Below are 23,318 nucleotides of genomic sequence, written 5' to 3'. Positions count from 1 at the left end.
ACTTTCCCGGGGTTAGAGACGAAGGGGGAGGGGGAGCCAAGGGGAGCAGAGCACTTAGCAGCAGAGTTACAGGAGGTCCACGAGCAACTCTGAAGGCAATTGGAACTGGCGAAACACGCCTACAAAATGCAGGCAGACAAGCACAGGAGGGTCGGGGAGGACATCCAGGTGGGGGACTGGGTCTGGTTAGCAGCCCAGGCAGTGCCGGCCAGGACGCTAGCTAAGAGGAAGCTCAAGCACAAGCAGCTGGGACCTTACCAGGTCGCGGCACAAATCAATCCAGTGGCCTTCCGGTTGACACTCCCGGAGGGCTCCAGAATGCACCCAGTCTTTCATAGGTCAGTGCTCACACCCTACAGGGAACCCCACAGGTTTCAGGCGACAGGGAACGCGCCAGACACACTTAGTGAATCTCCGAAGAGGGAGGGGTCACGGAGGGCGACGCCACTCAACGAGGTCACGGAGATTTTGGACTCGAGGTGGGGGGAAGAGGGGGTGGAATACCTCCTCGCCAGGGAAGGTACCCCAGCCAGTGCCAACAGGTGGGTACCGTGCTATGCCGTGGAGGAGCACTATCTTAAAGACGAGTTCCATGCGCTCTTCCCACACAGACCTATGCCGGCAGAGTTTTTCGACGACTGGCTCTTCACACCCACACTGTCAGCCAGTACGTTCCAGGGTTTTTCATCAGCTGAAGAGATGACGCCGGACACTAGCTCCTCGGAGGGGTCTCTCTCGGGGTTTGCCACAGACCGCTCCTATTGGTGGGACACTCAACCGGAGGTGGGGTGGCACAGGGAGCTGCTGCGGGGACCTTTGCAAGCAGTCTCACCAGAGGTACCCGGGGGAGGGGAGGACATGAACGTGTTGGGGGAGGATCCTGGATTCGGGCACATCAGCAGAGAGATGGAAGCAGAGGAAATCGACGTCGACGAGCCCGTTGCGGTTGGGCCGGATCCAGTGGACCGGCTACACACCAGGGGGGAAGAATGGTATCCCGCACTCACACCCACAGGACTGGAGCACCCGGAACCCACACCCGAAGAGGGGGAGGGGGAAGGGGGGCTTCGAGGGGGGGATGGATGTCAGGGAATCAGGAGCAGGAGCACTGGGGAGAGAGGATTGGGAGAGCGAAGGGGAAGAATCTGAGGGCAGCGTAGGGGAGTATGACAGTGGCCCGAGAGATTCCATGAGCTTCTCCAGCGAATCAGAAGATTCCCAGAAGGGGGCGCCGATGGTCAGGGCAAGGGGGGTCCCAGGGGGGACGCACCAGAAACAAGGAGCCAGAGGGGAACCCCAAAGCAGCAGTGGAGGATCGGGACCAGTTTCCCCACCAGAGCATAGTGGGGGGGAAGAGTCACATGTGTCAGGGCCAGCGTCTCCTCCAGAGAGGGAGTCAGGGCTGACCACGCCTCCATCGGAGAGTGGGGGAACGGAAGGGAGGTCAGTTGCAGCTAGCCCCCCCGAAGGGGGAAGCAGTGGCAGCAGCAGTGAAACGGTCAGGAGGAAAGCTGCTGGCTGGGCGCGCGCGCCAAGTTCAAATGTGCAGGCGCGCGGAACAGCAGGAGACCCGGATGGGGAACCAGCTCCTAAAGCCCGCCGGAGGGAGGAAGAAGGCTCAGGGGAATCAGCGGGAGAAGAGGCTAGAAAGGGCGGAACCCCGGCGGGCAGGCGGACCCAGAGGAGGAAGGAGCAGCGGAGAAGGTGGAGCAAGGCTAGGATCTTAAATTGGTGTCAGGGGGGAGGAGACTCAGACGGAGCATCAGTGGTCTGACACTTTAGACGTGGGGCTGCGCGCCGCGGCTCTGGAAGTGAAACTGAACTTCAATAAAGACTTTTATACTTAACAACGAAGCAGCGTTGGTCCTTTGTGAGCTGGGACCTAGGGCAGCCCTGACAGCACGGATCACAAGAACTTGGAGTACTGGAGGACTGCGCGAGTACTCAACAAGAGACAGATTCGATGGGCACAAGAGTTCTCCAAGTTTTCCTTCGAGATCCGGTATGTGCCGGGAGAGGAGAATGTTAGAGCCGATGCTCTCTCCCGGAAGCCGGAGTACATGGAAGGAGAGGGACCGCTGGAAGCCCGACACGTGTTCCCCGAGGACAAATGGGTGTGTGGGGGAGTGTTGGTTGGGAAACGAGAACTAGCCGGTCTCACCAGGGACGACGAGTTCGCCCAAACTAAAATCAGGGAACTACGGAAAACCATGGAGAGTTTGAAGAAAAGGAAGGGGTACTGTTCTATAAGGGAGCGCTGTACGTACCGGGGGAGACCTTGAGGGGAAGGGTACTCAAACAACTCCATGACAACCCAACAGCGGGGCACTTTGGTCAGCACAAGACCATGCTGCTTGTCACCAGGCAGTTCTGGTGGCCAAGGGTAAGGGAAGATGTACGGGAGTACGTACGGGGGTGCGACCGCTGCCAGAGGGCAAAGGGGGAGAGGACGGCCGGGAAGACCCTGGGAGGTGGTGTCCATAGATTTTATGACTGATTTGCCCAAATCAAGAGGGAAGACAGCAGTCATGGTAGTAGTCGATCTACTGACAAAAATGTGCCATTTCATAGCTTGCTCACATGCGGTGACGGCAGAGGAAACAGCCAGATTGTTTGTGGATCACATCTTCAGGTTGCATGGGGCTCCCTCGAGGGTCATCTCAGATCGCGGGTGTCAGCGCTGCCCAAGGTCCCAGCTCACACAAGACCAACGCTGCTTCTTCCTCAAGTTAAAAAGTCTTTATTGAAGTTCAGTTTCATTTCCAGACGTGCAGCGCGCAACGCTACGTCTATGCATCAGACCGTAGAAGTCCCATCTGAATCTCCTCCCCCCTGACACCAGCTTAAGATTCTAGCCTTACTCCACCTCTTCCTCTGTTCCTTCTTTCTCTGGGTCCTCCTGCTAGTTGGAGTCTCAGCCCTCCGAGATTCTTCTGACGCTGATTCTGCCGACTCTTCTCCCCCCCTCCTTCGGGCTTTAGGACCTGGCTCCCAAACCGGGTTTTCTGCTGTCCCGCGCTCCTCCACATTTGAACTTGGCGCGCGCGCGCAGCCTCCCACTTTCCTTCTGACCGTTACACGTGTCCCACCAATAGGAGCGGTCCGTGGCAAACCCCGAGAGCGACCCCTCCGGGGAGCTCATCCCCGGCGTCGGCTCCTCATCTGAGGAGAAACCCTGGAACGTGCTGGCTGACAGTGTGGGTGTGAAAAGCCAGTCGTCGAAATACTCCGCCGGCATGGGTCTGTGTGGGAAGATCGAATGGAACTCGTCTTTGAGGTAGTGCTCCTCCACGGCGTAGCACGGCACCCACTCGTTGGCGCTGGCCGGAGTACCCTCCCTGGCGAGGAGATATTCAACTCCCTCTTCCCCCCATCTGGAGTCCAAAATCTGCGTGACCTCGTTGAGTGGCGTCGCCCTCTGTGGTCCCTCCCCTGTTGGCGATGGGCTACGTGGGGCTGGTGCGGTCCCTGGCGCCTGAAACCTGTGGGGTGCCTTGTAAGGCGTGAGCACTGACCTGTGAAAGACTGGGTGCATTCTGGAGCCCTCCGGGAGTGTCAACCGGTAGGCCACTGGATTCATTTGTGCCGCGACCTGGTAAGGTCCCAGCTGCTTGTGTCCTAGCTTCCTCTTAGCTAGCGTTCTGGCCGGCACTGCCTGAGCTGCTAACCAGACCCAGTCCCCTACCTGTATGTCTTCCCCAACCCTCCTGTGCCTGTCTGCCTGCATCTTGTAGGCGTGTTTCACGAGTTCCAAGTGCCTTCGGAGTTGCTCATGGACCTCCTGTAACTCTGCGGCTAAGTGCTCTGCCCCCCGTGGCTCCCCCTCTGCCTCGGTCTCCAACCCCGGGAAGGTTCTGGGGTGGCGCCCATTGTTGGCGAAGAACGGTGTCACCCCTGTAGACCCGTGCTTCGTGTTGTTGTAGGCAAACTCGGCTAGCGGTAGGTAGTCCACCCAGGTCGAGGGCTGTTGATTGGCGTAGCATCGCAGGTACTGCTGCATGATGGCGTTGACCCTCTCCGCTTGTCCGTTGGTCTGCGGGTGTCGTGCTGACGCTAAGTTGATCTTGACGTTCAGGATGCCCAGCAGCTTCTGCCAAAAGTTCGAGATGAATTGGCGGCCCCGGTCGGACAGGATGGACCGCGGCAGGCCGTGAGCTTTGAATACGTGGTCTATGAACAGCTTGGCGGTCTGTTCCGCTGTGGCCACCTTCGCGCACGGAATGAAATGCGCCATCTTGGTGAAGAGGTCTACGACCACGAGTACCGCTGTTTTGCCGCGCGAACTGGGCAGATCTGTAACAAAGTCCAGGGCCACTTTCTCCCATGGTTCGAGCGGCGTCTGCAGCGGTTCCAGCAGACCCGCCGGCTTCCTGTGTACTGGCTTGGCCCTTTGGCAGGTGTCACACCTGGAAACGTAATCCGCAACTTCTCCCCGCACCTTGGGCCACCAAAAGTCCCTGGTGACTAATTCCGCCGTCTTGTCCTTGCCGAAGTGCCCAGCGCTGGGCGCGTCGTGCAGCTGCTGCAAGACTCTCGCGCGAAGGTCGTCTCCCGGTACGTAGAGAGCCCCTTTGCGGAGGAGTAGTCCGTCACGTATCTGGAACTCGTCGTCCCTCGCTGTGCCGTTTCGCACCTCCTCCATCTTGGATTGCGCAAACGAATCCGCCTGTAGCGCGCGACGGACTGCATCCAGGTCCACGGCGGCTGAAGCGCACGCCCACACCTCTGGTGCGAAAATGTGTTTGGCCGCTGCCGGTGCCGCTTCCTCGAGATACTGCGGCTTCCTGGATAGCGCATCCGCCATGACGTTGTTGTCTCCCGGGATGTATTCTATCCGGAAATCGAAATCTGCAAAGAACTCCGCCCAGCGGATGTGTCTCTGGTTCAGGAACTTCGCCGTGCGCCAGTACTCCAGGTTCTTATGGTCCGTGCGGACCTGCACTGTGTGTCTGGCTCCGACGAGGAAGTGCCGCCACGCCTTGAAGGCTGCATGAATGGCCAGCAACTCCCTGTCCCAGATGGTGTAGTTCTGCTCCGACGTGCTGAGCTTCCTGGAGTAGAATGCGCACGGTCTCCAGTCCCCTTGCGGATCTTGCTGCAACAGGACCGCCCCCACCGCTCTGTCTGAGGCGTCCGTTTCAACCCTCATCGGTTTGCTGGGGTTTACGTGTAGCAGCTGTTCTTCGGACGCGAAGAGACGCTTGAGCCTCCGAAAGGACTGCTCCGCCTGGTCCGTCCAGGTGAACTTCTTCTTCTTGGAGCTGAGGGTGTCCGTGATGGCCGCCGTCTCCTTCGCGAACCCCTTGATGAACTTGCGATAAAAGTTGGCGAAACCGACGAACTTCTGGACCTCCTTCCGGTTGCGCGGGCTCTTCCAGTCCAACACTGAGCGGACCTTGGCGCTGTCCATGGCAAGTCCCTTGTCGGACAGCTTGTAGCCCAGGAAATCCACCTCTGTCGTGTCGAACTGGCACTTCTCCAGTTTGGCGTAAAGTCTGTGCTCCCGTAGTCTCTGCAGGACCTCCTTGACGTCCTCCTCGTGCGCCTCCTGCGAGTCCGAAAAGATCAGGATATCATCTAAGAAGCAGACGCACTTCTTGTAGAGGAGTCCCGCTAGCACGTGGTGCATGAAAGCTTGAAAACAATGGGAGCCATTTTGGAGACCAAACGGCATGACTCTGTATTCATAGGTTCCTAAAGGCGTAAACATGGCTGTCTTCCACTCGTCACCCTCCCGCATGCGTATAAGGTTGTACGCCCCTCGTAGATCCAACTTGGTGAAGATCCGTCCCTTCCTCACCGTCGCGAGCAGGTCGTCAATTTTGGGCATGGGGAATGCTGTGGGCTTTGTCCTGGAATTGATGATTCTATAATCCACTATGAGCCTCCGTTCGGGCGTGTCTCTCTTCTTCACGAAAAACACGGGACTGCCCCCCACTGCTTTGGATTCCTGGATGAATCCCCGCTTCAAATTGCGATCTATGAACTCCCTGAGTTCTTGCATTTCGTCTTCAGACATGGAGTACAGTCTCCCAGTCGGCAGCGTCGCCCCTGGCAGGAGGTTAATCTTGCAGTCGTAGGGTCTGTGGGGAGGCAGCTTGTCTGCTTCCTTCTCGCAGAAGACTTCCAAAAAGGCCTTGTACTTGTTGGGCACCGCTTGCACCATGCCTAGGTGTAGCTGCGGTGCATCCTCTTGCCCCTCCTCTTCCTGGCAGGTCTGGATGCAGTGCGCTGCGCAGTAGGAAGAGCAGAAGGTCAATTGCCGCTGGTACCACGCTAATGCCGGGCTGTGCCTATCCAGCCAACTCATGCCCAACACTATGGGCGTGTCCGACAGGTGGGTGACGTTGAAACTGATGACTTCACGGTGGTTTCCAATTTGCATCACCAGAGGCGGTGTCTGCTGTACCACCTCTCCTCCCAGTATCTTCCTGCCATCTACCGTGACAACATTTAGGGGCGTCGTGGCTGGCAGGAGTGCTATGCGATGCTGCTTGACGAAGTCCAACCCTACAAAGTCTGCGTTGCTACCAGAGTCAATGGTAATAGGGACCTCCAGGGTGAGCCCATCGGGCAGCTGGAGCGATGCAGTGAGTTGCACCACTGGTTTGGGTGGGAGGGGGTCTGTGGGCTGCAAAATCTCTGGGGACTGCTTCACTGACTCGCCTGGTTGAGCCCCATTGCCTCCGTCTCCAACCAGGCTTCGCCGTTTCAGTGCTGCTCTACTCCCTGCTGAATTGCTCCTTTTACAGTTGCTGAGGCTGCAGTGTGCTTCTGGAGCCTCTGGGGACACTCTTTGGCCATGTGCAGTGCACTGTCGCAGATGTAACACTTCCTGCTCCCTCTAGGAACCTTCGCCTTGACTGCTCCTGGTGTTTGGGCTCTGCTTGCTGTCTGAGCCCTTGCACCTCCGATTTCCATTGGCTCCTCTCCCCTCATCAGCGGAGGCGTGGACTGAGCGCGCTCTGTCTCTCTGGGTAGGAAGGGAGTCGTTCTAACTGACGTGTTTGCTCTTCGCCCCTCCTCCCTGCTCCACGGGCGTTCTTCCAGGCGCACCCCAATTGCGAGCGCCCTTTGGACTACTTCTGTTGTATTTTGGGGTCTCTCCCCCCTGGCCAGCTCATCTTTCACGGCTCCTTTCAGCCCCTCCCAGAACAGATCCCTGACGGCAGCTGAGTCCTTCTGCCAGCCCAGCACATTTACTAACCCAAAAAAGCGGGAATGATACTGGCGCACCGTCGCTTTTCCTTGCCACAATCCATGCATTTCCCTTCTAGCGACATCCACATCCACCGTTGATTTAAAGCAAGCGTCCATGGCTTCAATAAAGGCGCTTGAATCTTTGAGGGCGGGGTCATTTTCACGTAACAAGGTTCGCAGCCACGACTTAGCTTCCCCATGCAGATGAGTGATTATGAAACCCACTTTCTCCTCCTCATCTCTAAAGTCTTTCCGAAGCAATTTGAGCGCGAAAACTACTTCTGCTCTGAAGTTAGGGTACTGCTGCAGGTTCCCGTCAAAATGGGTCACAATACTCGCCCCCCTTTTCCCGAGGCCAACTCCCTCCGGCTTGGCTCCCAGCTGCCCCTCCTTTCCCCATCTGTCCCACCTGGCTTGTAGATCCTGGCAGAGCGCAGCTGTTTCTCCTTCTTTTTTCTTAGACGCAGCCAATTCTGCGTAGAGCGTTGAGACCGCTTCCTGCAGTTGCTTGACTTTCTCCTCTGTAGTCATCTTTGCCTATCTTCGGGAGCTTGCAGAGTTTTTTTTTTTTTTGGAGATGGGACTTACTGTCAGCGCTGCCCAAGGTCCCAGCTCACACAAGACCAACGCTGCTTCTTGCTCAAGTTAAAAAGTCTTTATTGAAGTTCAGTTTCATTTCCAGACGCGCAGCGCGCAACGCTACGTCTATCCATCAGACCGTAGAAGTCCCATCTGAATCTCCTCCCCCCTGACACCAGCTTAAGATTCTAGCCTTACTCCACCTCTTCCTCTGTTCCTTCTTTCTCTGGGTCCTTCTGCTAGTCGGAGTCTCAGCCCTCCTAGATTCTTCTGACGCTGATTCTGCCGACTCTTCTCCCCCCCTCCTTCGGGCTTTAGGACCTGGCTCCCAATCCGGGTTTGCTGCTGTCCCGCGCTCCTCCACATTTGAACTTGGCGCGCGCGCGCAGCCTCCCACTTTCCTTCTGACCGTTACACTTGTGTCACTGCTCCCCCTTTCGGGGAGGCTAGCTGGACCTGGCCTTCCCTCCGTCTCCCCACTCCCCGATGGAGGAGAAGCTGGTCCTGACTCACGTGACTCTTCCCCCCCACTGTGCTCTGGTGGGGGAACTGGCCCTACTCCTCCGCTACTCCTTTGGTTCCTTGTTTATGGATCGTCCCCCCTGGGACTTGCCTCGCCCTTACCATAGGCGCCCCCTCCTGGGAATCTTCTGATTCGCTGGAGAAGCTCATGGAATCTCTCGGTCCACTGTCATATTCCCCTACGCTCCCCTCTGATTCCTCTCCTCCGCTCTCTATTTGCTCTCTCCCCTGCTCTTCTGCTCCTGAGCCTCTGACAGGGCCCTTGCACACAGCCTCACCCGAGGGACTGGGTGGAGAGGAGGACATGGACGTGTGGGGGGAGGATCTTGGTTTTGAGCACGACAGCAGAGACATGGAAGCAGAGGAAGTCGACGTCGACGAACCCATCATGGGGGGGCCTGATCCCGCTGGCCGGTTGCACACCAGGGGGAGAGAACGGAAGCCAGCACTCACACCCACAGCGCTGTGTTATTTCGGTGTGCACCAGAATCACGCCTGTCAGAGGCTCAGGAGCAGAAGCACAGGGGAGAGAGCAAATAGAGAGCGGAGGAGAGGTATCCGAGGGGAGCGTAGGGGAATATGACAGTGACCCGAGAGATTCCATGAGCTTCTCCAGCGAATCAGGTGATTCCCAGAAGGGGGCGCCTATGGTGAGGGCAAGGGGGGTCCCAGGGGGGACGCTCCAGAAACAAGGGGCCAGCGGGGACTCCCAAGGGAGCAGCGGAGGATCAGGACCAGCTCCCCCACCAGAGCGCAGTGGGGCGGAAGAGTCACATGAGTCAGGACCAGCCTCTCCTCCAGCGGGGAGAGAAGATGAGTCAGGGATAACCACGCCCCCATCGGAAAGTGGGGAAAAAGGAGGGAAGGTCAGGTCCAGCTAGCCTCCCCGAAAGAGGGAGCAGTGACACAAGTGTAACGGTCAGAAGGAAAGTGGGAGGCTGCGCACGCGCGCCAAGTTCAAATGTGCAGGAGCGCGGGACAGCAGAAAACACGGATTGGGAGCCAGGTCCAAAAGCCCGAAGGAGGGATGGGGAAGAGTCAGGGGACTCAGCGTCAGAGGAGTCTAGGAAGGGTGAGACTCCGACTAGCAGGTGGACCCAGAGAAGGAAGGAACAGAGGAAGAGGTGGAGTAAGGCTAGAATCTTTAACTGGTGTCAGGGGGGAGGAGATTCAGATGGAGCTTCCGCGGTCTAAGGTACAGACGTAGCGTTGCACGCTGCGCGTCTGGAAGTGAAACTGAACTTCAATAAAGACTTTTATACTAAAGAAAGAAGCAGCGTTGGTCTTGTGTGAGCTGGGACCTTGGGCAGCGCTGACAGTAAGCTCCATCTCGGATAAAGTATTCAACCCTCGCAGCGTGAGTTGGCGCAGCGAGGGGCAAGAACTTGGTGTTTTGCAAGCTCACGAAGATAGGCAAAGATGACTACAGAGGAGAAGGTGACACAACTGCAGGATGCAGTCTCAGCGCTTTACGCAGAATTGGCCGCATCAAAAAAAATGGAAGAAGAAACAGCTGCGCTCTGCCAGGATCTGCAAGCCAGGTGGGACCATTGGGGAAAGGAGGGGCAGCCAGGAGCCAAGCCGGAGGGAGTTGGCCTCGGGAAACGGGGGGGCAGCATAGTAGCCCACTTCGACGGGAACCTGCAGCAGTATCCTAACTTCAGAGCAGACATAGTTTTCGCGCTCAAATTGCTTCGGAAAGACTTTAGAGATGAGGAGGAGAAAGTGGGCTTCATAATCACTCATCTGCATGGGGAAGCTAAGTCGTGGCTGCGAACCTTATTGCGCAAAAATGATCCCGCCCTCAAAGATTCAAGCGCCTTTTTTGAAGCTATGGACGCTTGTTTTAAATCAACAGTAGATGTGGATGTGGCTAGAAGGGAAATGCATGGATTGAGGCAAGGGAAAGCAACGGTGCGACAATATCACTCCCGCTTTTTTGGGTTAGTAAATGTGCTGGGCTGGCAGAAGGACTCCGCTGCCGTCAGGGATCTGTTCTGGGAGGGGCTGAATGGAGCCGTGAAAGATGAGCTGGCGAGGGGAGAGAGGCCCCAAAGCACCACAGAAGTAGTCCAAACGGCGCTCGCAATTGGGGTGCGCCTGGAAGACCGCCCTTGGAACAGGGAGGAGGGGCGTAGGGCAAACACGCTAGCCAGAACAACTCCCTTCCTACCCAGAGAGACAGAGCGCGCTTGTCAGCGCTGCCCAAGGTCCCAGCTCACACAAGACCAACGCTGCTTCTTCCTCAAGTTAAAAAGTCTTTATTGAAGTTCAGTTTCATTTCCAGACGCGCAGCGCGCAACGCTACGTCTATCCATCGGACCGTAGAAGTCCCATCTGAATCTCCACCCCCCTGACACCAGCTTAAGATTCTAGCCTTACTCCACCTCTTCCTCTGTTCCTTCTTTCTCTGGGTCCTTCTGCTAGTCGGAGTCTCAGCCCTCCTAGATTCTTCTGACGCTGATTCTGCCGACTCTTCTCCCCCCCCTCCTTCGGGCTTTAGGACCTGGCTCCCAATCCGGGTTTTCTGCTGTCCCGCACTCCTCCACATTTGAACTTGGCGCGCGCGCGCAGCCTCCCACTTTCCTTCTGACCGTTACACTTGTGTCACTGCTCCCCCTTTCGGGGAGGCTAGCTGGACCTGGCCTTCCCTCCGTCTCCCCACTCCCCGATGGAAGAGAAGCTGGTCCTGACTCACGTGACTCTTCCCCCCCACTGTGCTCTGGTGGGGGAACTGGCCCTACTCCTCCGCTACTCCTTTGGGACTCCCCTCTGGTTCCTTGTTTATGGATCGTCCACCCTGGGACTCGCCTCGCCCTTACCATAGGCGCCCCCTCCTGGGAATCTTCTGATTCGCTGGAGAAGCTCATGGAATCTCTCGGTCCACTGTCATATTCCCCTACGCTCCCCTCTGATTCCTCTCCTCCGCTCTCTATTTGCTCTCTCCCCTGCTCTTCTGCTCCTGAGCCTCTGACATCCATCCCCCCTCGAAGCCCCCCCTTCCCCCCTCCCCCTCTTCGGGTGTGGGTTCCAGGTGCTCCAGCGCTGGGGGTGTGAGTGCTGGCTTCCGTTCTCTCCCCCTGGTGTGCAACCGGCCAGCGGGATCAGGTCCCCCCACGATGGGTTCGTCGACGTCGACTTCCTCTGCTTCCATTTCTCTGCTGTCGTGCTCAAAACCAAGATCCTCCCCCCACACGTCCATGTCCACCTCTCCACCCGGTCCCTCGGGTGAGGCTGTGTGCAAGGGCCCCCTCAGCAGTTCCCTGCTCCACCCCACTTCTGGTTGAGTGTCCCACCAATAGGAGCGGTCCGTGGCAAACCCCGAGAGCGACCCCTCCGGGGAGCTCATCCCCGGCGTCGGCTCCTCATCTGAGGAGAAACCTTGGAACGTGCTGGCTGACAGTGTGGGTGTGAAAAGCCAGTCGTCGAAATACTCCGCCGGCATGGGTCTGTGTGGGAAGATCGAATGGAACTCGTCTTTGAGGTAGTGCTCCTCCACGGCGTAGCACGGCACCCACTCGTTGGCGCTGGCCGGAGTACCCTCCCTGGCGAGGAGATATTCAACTCCCTCTTCCCCCCATCTGGAGTCCAAAATCTGCGTGACCTCGTTGAGTGGCGTCGCCCTCTGTGGTCCCTCCCCTGTTGGCGATGGGCTACGTGGGGCTGGTGCGGTCCCTGGTGCCTGAAACCTGTGGGGTGCCTTGTAAGGCGTGAGCACTGACCTGTGAAAGACTGGGTGCATTCTGGAGCCCTCCGGGAGTGTCAACCGGTAGGCCACTGGATTCATTTGTGCCGCGACCTGGTAAGGTCCCAGCTGCTTGTGTCCTAGCTTCCTCTTAGCTAGCGTTCTGGCCGGCACTGCCTGAGCTGCTAACCAGACCCAGTCCCCTACCTGTATGTCTTCCCCAACCCTCCTGTGCCTGTCTGCCTGCATCTTGTAGGCGTGTTTCGCAAGTTCCAAGTGCCTTCGGAGTTGCTCATGGACCTCCTGTAACTCTGCGGCTAAGTGCTCTGCCCCCCGTGGCTCCCCCTCTGCCTCGGTCTCCAACCCCGGGAAGGTTCTGGGGTGGCGCCCATTGTTGGCGAAGAACGGTGTCACCCCTGTAGACCCGTGCTTCGTGTTGTTGTAGGCAAACTCGGCTAGCGGTAGGTAGTCCACCCAGGTCGAGGGCTGTTGATTGGCGTAGCATCGCAGGTACTGCTGCATGATGGCGTTGACCCTCTCCGCTTGTCCGTTGGTCTGTGGGTGTCGTGCCGACGCTAAGTTGATCTTGACGTTCAGAATGCCCAGCAGCTTCTGCCAGAAGTTCGCGATGAATTGGCGGCCCCGGTCGGACAGGATGGACCGCGGCAGGACGTGAGCTTTGAATATGTGGTCTATGAACAGCTTGGCGGTCTGTTCCGCTGTGGCCACCTTCGCGCACGGAATGAAATGCGCCATCTTGGTGAAGAGGTCTACGACCACGAGTACCGCTGTTTTGCCGCGCGAACTGGGCAGATCTGTAACAAAGTCCAGGGCCACTTTCTCCCATGGTTCGAGCGGCGTCTGCAGCGGTTCCAGCAGACCCGCCGGCTTCCTGTGTACTGGCTTGGCCCTTTGGCAGGTGTCACACCTGGAAACGTAATCCGCAACTTCTCCCCGCACCTTGGGCCACCAAAAGTCCCTGGTGACTAATTCCGCCGTCTTGTCCTTGCCGAAGTGCCCAGCGCTAGGCGCGTCGTGCAGCTGCTGCAAGACTCTCGCTCGAAGGTCGTCTCCCGGTACGTAGAGAGCCCCTTTGCGGAGGAGTAGTCCATCGCGTATCTGGAACTCGTCGTCCCTCGCTGTGCCGTTTCGCACCTCCTCCATCTTGGATTGCGCAAACGAATCCGCATGTAGTGCGCGACGGACTGCGTCTGCAAGGAACCAGAGGGGAGTCCCAAAGGAGTAGCGGAGGATCAGGACCAGTTCCCCCACCAGAGCACAGTGGGGGGGAAGAGTCACATGAGTCAGGACCAGCTTCTCCTCCAGCGGGGAGAGAAGATGAGTCAGGGGTAACCACGCCCCCATCGGGGAGTGGGGAAACGGAGGGAAGGCCAGGTCCAGCTAGCCTCCCCGAAAGAGGGAGCAGTGACACAAGTGTAACGGTCAGAAGGAAAGTGGGAGGCTGCGCGCGCGCGCCAAGTTCAAATGTGGAGGAGCGCAGAACAGCAGAAAACCCGGATTGGGAGCCAGGTCCTTAGCCGGAAGGAGGGGGGAGAAGAGTCAGGGGACTCAGCGTCAGAGGAATCTAGGAGGGCTGAAACTCCGACTAGCAGGAGGACCCAGAGAAAGAAGGAACAGAGGAAGAGGTGGAGTAAGGCTAGAATCTTAAGCTGGTGTCAGGGGGGAGGAGATTCAGATGGGACTTCTACGGTCTAAGGCATAGACGTAGCGTTGCGCGCTGCGCGTCTGGAAATGAAACTGAACTTCAATAAAGACTTTTTTACTTGAGGAAGAAGCAGCGTTGGTCTTGTGTGAGCTGGGACCTTGGGCAGCGCTGACAGGTTCCATCTACATAGAAAGAAGAATCTTGCATTTCGCTCATTTCAAAGTCGTGTTCTTTGGTAATGCACATTTACCCAAAAATAGCAAACTGTATGTAATGAGACCAAAATAACAAAAGACCGTCTTTTTGCTTCCATATGCATAGAAAGAAGACGAATAAGCTTCGATTTTGCTTATTTCAATTCGAATGGTGTTATTTCGGTGTGCACCAGATTCACCCCCAACCAAAGCAAAAAGGTATTTTGGGTTCAATCTACATAAACAGAAGATGATAACGCTCTGATTGGGCTCATTTCAAATTGTTAGAATGTACATTCAACAAAAAATCGCATAGTGAAATGTTTGTTATCAGCCCAAATCAAGCTTAGGTGTTTTGGTTCGATCTCAATAGAAAGAGGAAGAAGAAGCTTGGATTGCACTTTCGGTGTTCATTCACCCAGAAACTGCAAAGCAAAGTGTCATAAGCATAAACAAAGCAAAACAGATTCTTTTCGGTTCCATCTACGTAGAAAGAAGAATCTTGCATTTTGCTAATTTCAAAGTTTTGTTCTTTGGTGTTAATGCACATTTACCCAGAAATCGCAAAGTGTATGTAATGAGATCAAAATTACAAAAGACGGTCTTTTCGCTTCCTTATGCATAGAAAGAAGACGAATATGCTTCGATTGGGCTTATTTCAATTCGCATAGTGTTTTTTGGGGGTGCATCAGAATCACCCCCAACGGAAGCAAAAAGGTCTTTGGGGTTCCATATACATAGAAAGAACATCATTGGGCTTATTTCAAATTGGTGTTTAGAATGCACATTCAACCAAGAATCGCAGTGAAATGTTTAATATCTGCCCACATCAAGCATAGGTGTTTTGGTTCATTTCAATAGAAAGAGGAGCAATAAGCTTGGATTGCACTTTCGGTGTTCATTCACTCACAAACTGCAAAGCGAAGTGTCATAAGCATAAACAAAGCAAAACAGGTTGTTTTGGGTTCCATCTACATAGAAAGAAGAATCTTGCATTTCGCTCATTTCAAAGTCGTGTTCTTTGGTGTTAATGCACATTTACCCAAAAATAGCAAACTGTATGTAATGAGACCAAAATAACAAAAGACCGTCTTTTCGCTTCCATATGCATAGAAAGAAGACGAAGAAGCTTCGATTTGGCTTATTTCAATTCGAATGGTGTTATTTCGGTGTGCACCAGAATCACCCCCAACCAAAGCAAAAAGGTATTTTGGGTTCAATCTACATAAAAAGAAGATGATAACGCTCTGATTGGGCTCATTTCAAATTGGTGTTTTTGGTGTTAGAATGTACATTCAACAAAAAATCGCATAGTGAAATGTTTGTTATCAGCCCAAATCAAGCATAGGTGTTTTGGTTCGATCTCTATAGAAAGAGGAGCAATAAGCTTGGATTGCACTTTCGGTGTTCATTCACCCACAAACAGCAAAGCGAAGTGTCATAAGCATAAACAAAGCAAAACAGATTCTTTTCGGTTCCATCTACATAGAAAGAAGAATCTTGCATTTCGCTAATTTCAAAGTTTTGTTCTTTGGTGTTAATGCACATTTACCCAGAAATCGCAAAGTGTATGTAATGAGATCAAAATTACAAAAGACGGTCTTTTCGCTTCCTTATGCATAGAAAGAAGACGAATATGCTTCGATTGGGCTTATTTCAATTCGCATGGTGTTTTTTGGGGGTGCATCAGAATCACCCCCAACCGAAGCAAAAAGGTGTTTTGGGTTCCATATACATAGAAAGAACATCATTGGGCTTATTTCAAATTGGTGTTTATGGGGTTAGAATTCACATTCAACAAAAAATCGCAGAGTGAAATGTTTGTTATGAGCCCAAATCAAGCATAGGTGTTTTGGTTCATTTCAATAGAAAGAGGAGCAATAAGCTTGGATTGCACTTTCGGTGTTCATTCACTCACAAACAGCAAAGCGAAGTGTCATAAGCATAAACAAAGCAAAACAGGTTGTTTTGGGTTCCATCTACATAGAAAGAAGAATCTTGCATTTCGCTCATTTCAAAGTCGTGTTCTTTGGTGTTAATGCACATTTACCCAAAAATAGCAAACTGTATGTAATGAGACCAAAATAACAAGACACCGTCTTTCCGCTTCCATATGCGTAGAAAGAAGACGAATAAGCTTCGATTTTGCTTATTTCAATTCGAATGATGTTATTTTGGTGTGCACCAGAATCACCCCCAACCAAGGCAAAAAGGTATTTTGGGTTCAATCTACATAAACAGAAGATGATAACGCTCTGATTGGGCTCATTTCAAATTGTTAGAATGTACATTCAACAAAAAATCGCATAGTGAAATGTTTGTTATCAGCCCAAATCAAGCTTAGGTGTTTTGGTTCATTTCAATAGAAAGAGGAGCAATAAGCTTGGATTGCACTTTCGGTGTTCATTCACCCACAAACAGCAAAGCGAATTGTCATAAGCATAAACAAAGCAAAACAGATTGTTTTGGGTTCCATCTACATAGAAAGAAGAATCTTGCATTTCGCTCATTTCAAAGTCGTGATCTTTAGTGTTAATGCACATTTACCCAGAAATCGCAAAGTGTATGTAATGAGATCAAAATTACAAAAGACGGTCTTTTCGCTTCCTTATGCATAGAAAGAAGACGAATATGCTTCGATTGGGCTTATTTCAATTCGCATAGTGTTTTTTGGGGGTGCATCAGAATCACCCCCAACGGAAGCAAAAAGGTCTTTGGGGTTCCATATACATAGAAAGAACATCATTGGGCTTATTTCAAATTGGTGTTTAGAATGCACATTCAACCAAGAATCGCAGTGAAATGTTTAATATCTGCCCACATCAAGCATAGGTGTTTTGGTTCATTTCAATAGAAAGAGGAGCAATAAGCTTGGATTGCACTTTCGGTGTTCATTCACTCACAAACTGCAAAGCGAAGTGTCATAAGCATAAACAAAGCAAAACAGGTTGTTTTGGGTTCCATCTACATAGAAAGAAGAATCTTGCATTTCGCTCATTTCAAAGTCGTGTTCTTTGGTGTTAATGCACATTTACCCAAAAATAGCAAACTGTATGTAATGAGACCAAAATAACAAAAGACCGTCTTTTCGCTTCCATATGCGTAGAAAGAAGACGAAGAAGCTTCGATTTGGCTTATTTCAATTCGAATGGTGTTATTTCGGTGTGCACCAGAATCACCCCCAACCAAAGCAAAAAGGTATTTTGGGTTCAATCTACATAAAAAGAAGATGATAACGCTCTGATTGGGCTCATTTCAAATTGGTGTTTTTGGTGTTAGAATGTACATTCAACAAAAAATCGCATAGTGAAATGTTTGTTATCAGCCCAAATCAAGCATAGGTGTTTTGGTTCGATCTCTATAGAAAGAGGAGCAATAAGCTTGGATTGCACTTTCGGTGTTCATTCACCCACAAACAGCAAAGCGAAGTGTCATAAGCATAAACAAAGCAAAACAGATTCTTTTCGGTTCCATCTACATAGAAAGAAGAATCTTGCATTTCGCTAATTTCAAAGTTTTGTTCTTTGGTGTTAATGCACATTTACCCAGAAATCGCAAAGTGTATGTAATGAGATCAAAATTACAAAAGACGGTCTTTTCGCTTCCTTATGCATAGAAAGAAGACGAATATGCTTCGATTGGGCTTATTTCAATTCGCATGGTGTTTTTTGGGGGTGCATCAGAATCACCCCCAACCGAAGCAAAAAGGTGTTTTGGGTTCCATATACATAGAAAGAACATCATTGGGCTTATTTCAAATTGGTGTTTATGGGGTTAGAATTCACATTCAACAAAAAATCGCAGAGTGAAATGTTTGTTATGAGCCCAAATCAAGCATAGGTGTTTTGGTTCATTTCAATAGAAAGAGGAGCAATAAGCTTGGATTGCACTTTCGGTGTTCATTCACTCACAAACAGCAAAGCGAAGTGTCATAAGCATAAACAAAGCAAAACAGGTTGTTTTGGGTTCCATCTACATAGAAAGAAGAATCTTGCATTTCGCTCATTTCAAAGTCGTGTTCTTTGGTGTTAATGCACATTTACCCAAAAATAGCAAACTGTATGTAATGAGACCAAAATAACAAGACACCGTCTTTCCGCTTCCATATGCGTAGAAAGAAGACGAATAAGCTTCGATTTTGCTTATTTCAATTCGAATGATGTTATTTTGGTGTGCACCAGAATCACCCCCAACCAAGGCAAAAAGGTATTTTGGGTTCAATCTACATAAACAGAAGATGATAACGCTCTGATTGGGCTCATTTCAAATTGTTAGAATGTACATTCAACAAAAAATCGCATAGTGAAATGTTTGTTATCAGCCCAAATCAAGCTTAGGTGTTTTGGTTCATTTCAATAGAAAGAGGAGCAATAAGCTTGGATTGCACTTTCGGTGTTCATTCACCCACAAACAGCAAAGCGAATTGTCATAAGCATAAACAAAGCAAAACAGATTGTTTTGGGTTCCATCTACATAGAAAGAAGAATCTTGCATTTCGCTCATTTCAAAGTCGTGATCTTTAGTGTTAATGCACATTTACCCAGAAATCGCAAAGTGTATGTAATGAGACAAAAATAACAAAACACCGTCTTTCCGCTTCCATAGCGTAGACAGAAGACGAATAAGCTTCAATTTGACTTATTTCAATTCGAATGGTGTTATTTCGGTGTGCACCAGATAACCCCAACCAAAGCAAAACGGTGTTTTGGCTTCCATCTACATAAAAAGAAGTTGATAACGCACATTGGGCTTATTTCAAATTGGTGTTTTTGGGGTTTGAATGCACATTCAACCCAAAATCGCATACTGAAATGTTTGTTATCAGCCCAAATCAAGCATAGGTGTTTTGGTTCATTTCAATAGAAAGAGGAGCAATAAGCTTGGATTGCACTTTCGGTGTTCATTCACCCACAAACAGCAAAGCGAAGTGTCATAAGCATAAACAAAGCAAAACAGGTTGTATTGGGTTCCATCTACATAGAAAGAAGAATCTTGCATTTCGCTAATTTCAAAGTCGTGTTCTTTGGTGTTAATGCACATTTACCCAGAAATCGCAAACTGTATGTAATGAGACCAAAATAACAAAAGACCGTCTTTTCGCTTCCATATGCGTAGAAAGAAGACGAATAAGCTTCGATTTGGCTTATTTCAATTCGAATGGTGTTATTTCGGTGTGCACCAGAATCACCCCCAACCAAAGCAAAAAGGTATTTTGGGTTCAATCTACATAAACAGAAGATGATAACGCTCTGATTGGGCTCATTTCAAATTGTTAGAATGTACATTCAACAAAATATCGCATAGTGAAATGTTTGTTATCAGCCCAAATCAAGCATAGGTGTTTTGGTTCGATCTCTATAGAAAGAGGAGCAATAAGCTTGGATTGCACTTTCGGTGTTCATTCACCCACAAACAGCAAAGCGAAGTGTCATAAGCATAAACAAAGCAAAACAGATTCTTTTCGGTTCCATCTACATAGAAAGTAGAATCTTGCATTTCGCTAATTTCAAAGTTTTGTTCTTTGGTGTTAATGCACATTTACCCAGAAATCGCAAAGTGTATGTAATGAGATCAAAATTACAAAAGACGGTCTTTTCGCTTCCTTATGCATAGAAAGAAGACGAATATGCTTCGATTGGGCTTATTTCAATTCGCATGGTGTTTTTTGGGGGTGCATCAGAATCACCCCCAACCGAAGCAAAAAGGTGTTTTGGGTTCCATATACATAGAAAGAACATCATTGGGCTTATTTCAAATTGGTGTTTAGAATGCACATTCAACCAAGAATCGCAGTGAAATGTTTGTTATCTGCCCACATCAAGCATAGGTGTTTTGGTTCATTTCAATAGAAAGAGGAGCAATAAGCTTGGATTGCACTTTCGGTGTTCATTCACTCACAAACAGCAAAGCGAAGTGTCATAAGCATAAACAAAGCAAAACAGGTTGTTTTGGGTTCCATCTACATAGAAAGAAGAATCTTGCATTTCGCTCATTTCAAAGTCGTGTTCTTTGGTGTTAATGCACATTTACCCAAAAATAGCAAACTGTATGTAATGAGACCAAAATAACAAAAGACCGTCTTTTCGCTTCCATATGCGTAGAAAGAAGACGAATAAGCTTCGATTTGGCTTATTTCAATTCGAATGGTGTTATTTCGGTGTGCACCAGAATCACCCCCAACCAAAGCAAAAAGGTATTTTGGGTTCAATCTACATAAAAAGAAGATGATAACGCTCTGATTGGGCTCATTTCAAATTGGTGTTTTTGGTGTTAGAATGTACATTCAACAAAAAATCGCATAGTGAAATGTTTGTTATCAGCCCAAATCAAGCATAGGTGTTTTGGTTCGATCTCTATAGAAAGAGGAGCAATAAGCTTGGATTGCACTTTCGGTGTTCATTCACCCACAAACAGCAAAGCGAAGTGTCATAAGCATAAACAAAGCAAAACAGGTTGTTTTGGGTTCCATCTACATAGAAAGAAGAATCTTGCATTTCGCTCATTTCAAAGTGGTGTTCTTTGGTGTTAATGCACATTTACCCAAAAATAGCAAACTGTATGTAATGAGACCAAAATAACAAAAGACCGTCTTTTAGCTTCCATATGCGTAGAAAGAAGACGCATAAGCTTCGATTTGGCATTTCAATTCGAATGGTGTTATTTCGGTGTGCACCAGAATCACCCCCAACCAAAGCAAAAAGGTATTTTGGGTTCAATCTACATAAAAAGAAAATGATAACGCTCTGATTGGGCTTATTTCAAATTGGTGTTTTTGGTGTTAGAATGTACATTCAACACAAAATCGCATAGTGAAATGTTTGTTTTCAGCCCAAATCAAGCATAGGTGTTTTGGTTCATTTCAATAGAAAGAGGAGCAATAAGCTTGGATTGCACTTTCGGTGTTCATTCACCCAGAAACTGCAAAGCGAATTGTCATAAGCATAAACAAAGCAAAACAGATTGTTTTGGGTTCCATCTACATAGAAAGAAGAATCTTGCATTTCGCTCATTTCAAAGTCGTGATCTTTAGTGTTAATGCACATTTACCCAGAAATCGCAAAGTGTATGTAATGAGACAAAAATAACAAAACACCGTCTTTCCGCTTCCATAGCGTAGACAGAAGACGAATAAGCTTCGATTTGACTTATTTCAATTCGAATGGTGTTATTTCGGTGTGCACCAGAATAACCCCAACCAAAGCAAAACGGTGTTTTGGCTTCCATCTACATAAAAAAAAAGTTGATAACGCACATTGGGCTTATTTCAAATTGGTGTTTTTGGGGTTTGAATGCACATTCAACCCAAAATCGCATACTGAAATGTTTGTTATCAGCCCAAATCAAGCTTAGGTGTTTTGGTTCATTTCAATAGAAAGAGGAGCAATAAGCTTGGATTGCACTTTCGGTGTTCATTCACCCACAAACAGCAAAGCGAAGTGTCATAAGCATAAACAAAGCAAAACAGGTTGTTTTGGGTTCCATCTACATAGAAAGAAGAATCTTGCATTTCGCTAATTTCAAAGTTTTGTTCTTTGGTGTTAATGCACATTTACCCAGAAATCGCAAAGTGTATGTAATTAGATCAAAATTACAAAAGACGGTGTTTTCGCTTCCTTATGCATAGAAAGAAGACGAATATGCTTCGATTGGGCTTATTTCAATTCGCATGGTGTTTTTTGGGGGTGCATCAGAATCACCCCCAACCGAAGCAAAAAGGTGTTTTGGGTTCCATATACATAGAAAGAACATCATTGGGCTTATTTCAAATTGGTGTTTATGGGGTTAGAATGCACATTCAACCTAGAATCGCAGAGTGAAATGTTTGTTATCATTCCAAATCAAGCATAGGTGTTTTGGTTCATTTCAATAGAAAGAGGAGCAATAAGCTTGGATTGCACTTTCGGTGTTCATTCACTCACAAACAGCAAAGCGAAGTGTCATAAGCATAAACAAAGCAAAACAGGTTGTTTTGGGTTCCATCTACATAGAAAGAAGAATCTTGCATTTCGCTCATTTCAAAGTCGTGTTCTTTGGTGTTAATGCACATTTACCCAAAAATAGCAAACTGTAGGTAATGAGACCAAAATAACAAAAGACCGTCTTTTCGCTTCCATATGCGTAGAAAGAAGACGAAGAAGCTTCGATTTGGCTTATTTCAATTCGAATGGTGTTATTTCGGTGTGCACCAGAATCACCCCCAACCAAAGCAAAAAGGTATTTTGGGTTCAATCTACATAAAAAGAAGATGATAACGCTCTGATTGGGCTCATTTCAAATTGGTGTTTTTGGTGTTAGAATGTACATTCAACAAAAAATCGCATAGTGAAATGTTTGTTATCAGCCCAAATCAAGCATAGGTGTTTTGGTTCGATCTCTATAGAAAGAGGAGCAATAAGCTTGGATTGCACTTTCGGTGTTCATTCACCCACAAACAGCAAAGCGAAGTGTCATAACCATAAACAAAGCAAAACAGGTTGTTTTGGGTTCCATCTACATAGAAAGAAGAATCTTGCATTTCGCTCATTTCAAAGTGGTGTTCTTAGGTGTTAATGCACATTTACCCAAAAATAGCAAACTGTATGTAATGAGACCAAAATAACAAAAGACCGTCTTTTAGCTTCCATATGCGTAGAAAGAAGACGCATAAGCTTCGATTTGGCATTTCAATTCGAATGGTGTTATTTCGGTGTGCACCAGAATCACCCCCAACCAAAGCAAAAAGGTATTTTGGGTTCAATCTACATAAAAAGAAAATGATAACGCTCTGATTGGGCTTATTTCAAATTGGTGTTTTTGGTGTTAGAATGTACATTCAACAAAAAAACGCATAGTGAAATGTTTGTTATCAGCCCAAATCAAGCATAGGTGTTTTGGTTCATTTCAATAGAAAGAGGAGCAATAAGCTTGGATTGCACTTTCGGTGTTCATTCACCCAGAAACAGCAAAGCGAAGTGTCATAAGCATAAACAAAGCAAAACAGGTTGTTTTGGGTTCCATCTACATAGAAAGAATCTTGCATTTCGCTCATTTCAAAGTCGTGTTCTTTGGTAATGCACATTTACCCAAAAATAGCAAACTGTATGTAATGAGACCAAAATAACAAGACACCGTCTTTCCGCTTCCATATGCGTAGAAAGAAGACGAATAAGCTTCGATTTTGCTTATTTCAATTCGAATGATGTTATTTCGGTGTGCACCAGAATCACCCCCAACCAAGGCAAAAAGGTATTTTGGGTTCAATCTACATAAACAGAAGATGATAACGCTCTGATTGGGCTCATTTCAAATTGTTAGAATGTACATTCAACAAAAAATCGCATAGTGAAATGTTTGTTATCAGCCCAAATCAAGCTTAGGTGTTTTGGTTCGATCTCAATAGAAAGAGGAAGAAGAAGCTTGGATTGCACTTTCGGTGTTCATTCACCCAGAAACTGCAAAGCGAAGTGTCATAAGCATAAACAAAGCAAAACAG

This window comes from Podarcis raffonei, chromosome 4 (assembly GCF_027172205.1).
Source record: "Podarcis raffonei isolate rPodRaf1 chromosome 4, rPodRaf1.pri, whole genome shotgun sequence".
Taxonomy (NCBI): domain Eukaryota; kingdom Metazoa; phylum Chordata; class Lepidosauria; order Squamata; family Lacertidae; genus Podarcis; species Podarcis raffonei.
This window is presented reverse-complemented; position numbering follows the sequence as displayed.